At 38.7% G+C, this 5,835-nt stretch overlaps 1 pseudogene; it reads left to right on the top strand.

Moving 5' to 3' along the window:
• The first annotated feature begins 1,451 nt into the window (after window positions 1-1,451).
• Window positions 1,452-2,955, top strand: LOC149253942 (benzyl alcohol O-benzoyltransferase-like; annotated as a pseudogene).
• The last annotated feature ends 2,880 nt before the right edge of the window (window positions 2,956-5,835 follow it).

Raw genomic sequence — 5,835 nt, 5'->3', positions numbered from 1 at the left:
ACCGTTATTCCATAGCTGTCTATCGTGGGCTATTCCAAATCCCTGTTTGCGGGTCCAAGTGAAAGATATTTACAAGGATATGATTGGTTCTAAGCATCCTTCCGCTGGCTCGATTTTTGCTATGCTGTTATGGAAGTCAAGGTGCCCTCTAAAGCTTATTTTGTTCTAATGGTTAGTGTTTCAGAATAAAAATTTAACATGGGACAATTTGAAGAAAAAGAGTTGGCACAGCCTGAGTAGATGTGCTATGTGCGAGTCTCATGAAGAATCCAATCTTCATATGCTTTTTAAATGTAAATCTTTGCTGCAAGTTTGGAAAGCTTTGGCAATCATATACTGTTTCCCCCTTACTGGTTTCGATTCATTCTAGGAAGCTTTTTTTGGTGGAGTGGACAAAAAGATCAATGGAGGTCTATGGTTATTCTTGTCCCCTGGTTTTTGTGGAAATGGAGGAACCACAAAATCTTAGAAGACTCAAAGATGCCCCTGCTGCCAATTGTTCAACAGATAATAACATCCTTTGAAGCTGTGCCTTTGAATCAACCCAAAATGAAAAAAAACATCAGCAAGTCTCATAGCTGCAATGACAAATGTCCTCCATGTGCAGTTTTTGATGGTGCTGAGCAACAAGACGTTTGTGGCTGCGGGTACTCATCATCATGGATTTAAACCTTAAATTCAATATATATTCAGGTTATCTCTATTTTTGGTGAGTCAAAATTTGTCATGTTCTGGGGTCATGCCACAACAGATGCCCTCACCTGGCAGGCTGGATGGCCCGGATTATATATTTTTGGGGTCCATAAAAGATAAATCCATTCAGCACATCTGTCGCTCAATCAGCAAGCAGACTACCTGTCAAAACAGGGTGTGCTTCTTGATGCAGGTACATGGTCCTTGAGGATTGAAGATGGTGAGAATTACTGCTACATTCAGGATTCCTCCATTCCCGGCTTATGATCCCTCCTATAATGTTTCTTTTCTTAGACTTTATTTCTTCCATCTGTTTTGCTGTTTACCTTTTTGACATGTTGAGCCTTTGATCTAGTATCAGATATGCTAATGACCTGTGCTGCATATAGAATATGACTTATGATGTATCCATCTTTGATTTTTGTCTATATCTATTATTATGTTTCTGCTTTGACATTTTTCCTTAAAGATCAAGACCTATCAACTCTTCGGCTGTCATTTGTAAGATCTAGACTTTTATATTATCTGCTTTTTCTTTCCGAAAAAACCAACTTATTCAACATACTTATTAATAATTAAATTTAAAATTTAAAAATCCAATATGAAGTAGCCTTTGTTGTAGATCTTTCATGGTTAATCTTTCATGGCTGATGGTATTCGTTATACTGGTCACATCACTTGAGAAAGGCCGGCTTCAATTTATATATATCTCACCAAACGCAGGCTTCGGCGTCTCCTCCATCTCCAAAGATCTTTGCCTCTGCAACGCACTGCATCCTGCTCTGCTCATCTTCGATTGCGTGCTCGCTTCATAGCCTTTCATTGATTCTCCACAGCTTTGTTTTCATGGCACCTCTGCAAATGAAAATCACCAGAAAGCCGTCTATCCTTGTCGCTCCTCTCCTGCCTACTCCCAAAGGGTTGCTATACCTTTCCAATCTAGATGATCAACCGTCTCTCAGATTTCATATTCCCGTCCTTCAATTCTATCGGTTCGATCCGTCGAAAAAAGGTGAGGATCCCGCCAAAGTTATCAGAGAAGCGCTGGCGAAGGTTTTGGTGTTTTACTATCCTTTTGCCGGAAGATTGAGAGAAGCGCCCTTCGGTAAGCTCGTCGTGGACTGCACGAGCGAAGGCGTGCTGTTTGTGGAAGCTGATGCCGACGTTTCCATGGAGGAATTCGGAGACCTGCACCCACCTTTCCCCTGCTTGGATGATCTGCTGCATGATGTGCCGGGCTCGGAAACTATTACCAATTCTCCCCTCCTTCTCATTCAGGTTAATTCACTCATGCTTTGATGAACACAATTCATAAATTCTGTTTTCTTAACGTGTTGCTTATTTTCAGGTAACGCGGTTGAGATGCGGAGGGTTCATTTTCGCCCTTAGTTTGAATCACACCATGAGCGACGGGCTTGGCCTCCTTCAATTCTTGACAGCCCTTGGCCAAATGGCGAGGGGGGCGGCGAGGCCTTCCGTTCATCCAGTTTGGGAAAGAGAAATCCTCCGACCCCGGATGAATCCCACAGTTAAATTCCCCCACTACGAATATGATCAAATCGAAGACAAAGACGGGCAGATGGCGAACGTGAAGGAGATGACCCAGAGTTCATTCTTTTTCGGGCCGAAGGAGATCGAGTCGCTGAAGAGACAAGCAGTAGGGCAAGGCAAGTGCCCGACCTTTGAAGTTCTATCGGCCTGTTTGTGGCGTTCCAGAACGAGGGCTCTCCAACTGCCCGCTGAGCAGGAAGTTCGGTTCATATTCATGCTGGATGGCCGAGCGAGATTCGACCCGCCGATTTCCGAAAACTTCTACAGCAATGCGATCATTTTGTCGTGGGGGAAGACGACCGCAGGAGAGCTGGCAACCAAACCGTTGTCCTTCGCTGTGAAGTTGATCCGCCAAGCGAAAATGAGCGTGAATGGCGAGTACATGCGATCAGTGATAGATTTGATGGAGTTGAGAGGGCACCCTCTCTTCACAGTGGTGGCACCTATGCGGTTTCGGACTGTACTAAGATCGGGTTTGGAGATGTGGATTTGGGATGGGGAAGACCAGCCTACGGCGGGCCAGCACGAGGTGGAGTGGGACCAGCGTCAGTGGCGGGGTTGTCAAGCTTCCTAGTCCCCTATCATAACAGAAGTGGGGTGGAAGGCATAGTGGTTCCAGTATGCTTGCCACCCGCTGCTATGCAAATATTTCAAGCAGAAATCAATGAAGCTATTGAGAACGCAGCCCCATATCTACGATCCTCGATATAAAATAGCAATCTCTAAGCTTAATTATATTAAGTTGCTGTTACATGAATAAAATCTGTATTAAGTTGCTCTTACGTGAATAAAATGAGGTGGGTACCTCGCCCAAGAGTGTCCTTGTATTTCGGTGAAGTAAATTGGATACACTGCAACTTCTTGAGTTGCCTTTAGAGTAACATCCAGAAGAGTATGTATCCTTGATTCCTTACAGTAGGTTGCCGAAGCACTCCGCATTCATTCATGTTACTCGCATTCATTCATCTAACTCGGTGACATCAATTGAACAAATTACAGTATCATTTAATTAGGGGAGCTATCATTTAACTGTTTTTTTTTTTTAAACAGAAATTCTAGAAACCTATTTTGAAATAAACCACATTTATTAACGTAATAGTTGAAATTTTATTATTTAGATTGGTTGAAGGAGGCTTATATATATTATGTACCAATGCATATATTCAATGAGTCATAAATACATATAGCTTTTATATTTCATACATTCTACTAGCAGATTGAGAAAAATGATCTATACATATATTTCCATATTCAAAAAAAATACTATTTACTTTGTCAAACTGTCACAATTGAAATAGTGACATTTTATCTAAATAGTCAATAACCAACATGAATTAAATATCAAAAGTCAATAACCACACACTATAGGAAGAGAAAAGAGCCCTCAACCCATATTGTCTCTCCCTATAAAGATGTATAATGTATGATACCATAATAATCAACAGTCCCAAGCTTTGATTATTCTCACCAAATATGTGCCGGAAGGTGATCGTTGTGAAGGTACCTCAGAGAAATTTGATATGGGCGATCCAAGAAGAAAGATGTGGGGAAGGTGATCGTTGTGAAGGTACCTCAGAGAAATTTGATATGGGCGATCCAAGAAGAAAGATGTGGGGATGTGGGGGGAGAAATCTAGGTTTGACGATAGACCATTCATGAGGACTTGTGAGTCTCCATATACAAATAAAGTATTGATACACAACTGCCTGGAGATCCACAAGAGTCAACCATTCCAATGAAACCTGTAATGTCATACTTGGTCCACGTGAAGCCAAACACCGCAGCCACATTTGGAATTCCGGGTGACACCATCAAAGAAACCTGCCGGAAAAATGTATTGCATTTGGAGCAAATTTATGAGATCGATCCTTTATTATGCGAATGGGAGCTCTGACATCATGCAAACTAAGTATGACTTTGTAGATAATGAAACGTGTGTACAACATCAGGGATTTCCCAACCTCTTGGATTTGTGCCCTCCAAAAATTGTAGACCAGTTAAATGAAGTCCACGTCTTCCACCCATATTCTATAGATTTGAATGGAATGCCCAAACCAAGGTTCTCCAGTGTCCACTATAATACATGTGGTCAAACGTCAGATATTTTTCTACCCATGATCACATACATCCTAGACTCTCAAGCAGATTTTCATGTACTAAGAACCGATCTAGTCTTTTACCAATGTGATTAACACCCGCTGTGCAAGGTAAGAGTTAGAGTAAGATGTCTAATATCCAATAAATGATTGGACTCAGAGCATTGACAAAGAAGGTCTATGAAGGGATCCGCCCTACACCCCGACATTCATCTCAAGATAAAACTGCATTCAAATCACCTACCAAAATTAAAGACCCAATTTTAAGTATATCACAGTGAGAGTGATCCATACGCTTCCGGAATGTATATTTTTCATTAAGGAAATGTAGACTTGATGGATGACGCCGAATATAACACGTCACAGAATGACACTCGTTGAAGGAGTTTAATAGAAAGAAATAATACAACTGAAATTCGCGACTTGATTGGAGTGGCAGTGTATGTAGAGAGTTTGTGTTGTGAATGAAAACGTACAACCCATCGTCATAAATCTGACAGCTTTGATTTTATGTTTATCAAAACGTACAAGCGAACATCATAAATCTGACAGCTTTCAATTTTCATCATAAATCCTACCGCTTTCATTTTTAAAAGAATTAACAAATATATTATATTTAAATAAATACATCGATTTCAATTATAATTCATTGTTTTGGGAAAACATAAATTAATTTTTATAAAATCAAAATATTTAAATATGGATTTTGGGTAAATTTTGATATAATTTGTTATTTATTTTAATTTTTTATGGCCTACAAATTAGAGTTATTAAGTTGTATGGTTTTTTAATTTGATTTTGATGTTTTGGGCCTAAACTTTTTGAAATTTATTTAAAGTTTCAAATAATTATGTTTTAATCAAAATTTTGTCAACAAAGTTCATAATACATTAAGAACGTTCTAATTGAAAATTATTTTAATAGAAGTTTGTATGAAAAAGTTAATTTATATTATTGACTAAAGTGATACTAAATAGATGTTAGGTCAATTCTCATTACTCACAATGTGGAGCTAATCACACCTTGACTACCATGATACTAAGTAGATGTCATGCTAACTAACATCACAGAGAATGTGGAGTTACATGTGGAATTTCAAAAAGATATTAAAGAGCCCAAAACCTTAACATTAGTTAGGGAATGAGACATGAAAAAACTCTAAGCTTAACCTTAAATTATTATCATATCATGATAAAAATTGAGTTAAATTGGGTTAAACACTAGGTTTATAGGAAACAAGTTTGAAGGATAAGAAAGAAGTAGAAGATCATCTTAATGTAACAACCATTTAAAACATACAATGTCCATGGAAACTCCATAGTGAGTTCATTTTCTTTATATTTTCACTTATACACACGTGAAAAGGGCAGAGCATATGCCTCCTTCGATTTTTTATATTGGATTTTTTTCCAAAGTACACCTTATGTTCGTGTTATTTATATGTATGATAAGTTATTTAACATTAAATATGTGAATGAAATAAACACATCATCTC

Source organism: Pinus tabuliformis, chromosome 7, assembly GCF_031772625.1.
Source record: "Pinus tabuliformis cultivar Carrire ecotype Pingquan chromosome 7, CPIR1, whole genome shotgun sequence".
NCBI lineage: Eukaryota > Viridiplantae > Streptophyta > Pinopsida > Pinales > Pinaceae > Pinus > Pinus tabuliformis.
Note: the sequence above shows the minus strand (reverse complement) of the source record. Positions and strands in the feature narration are given on the sequence as shown.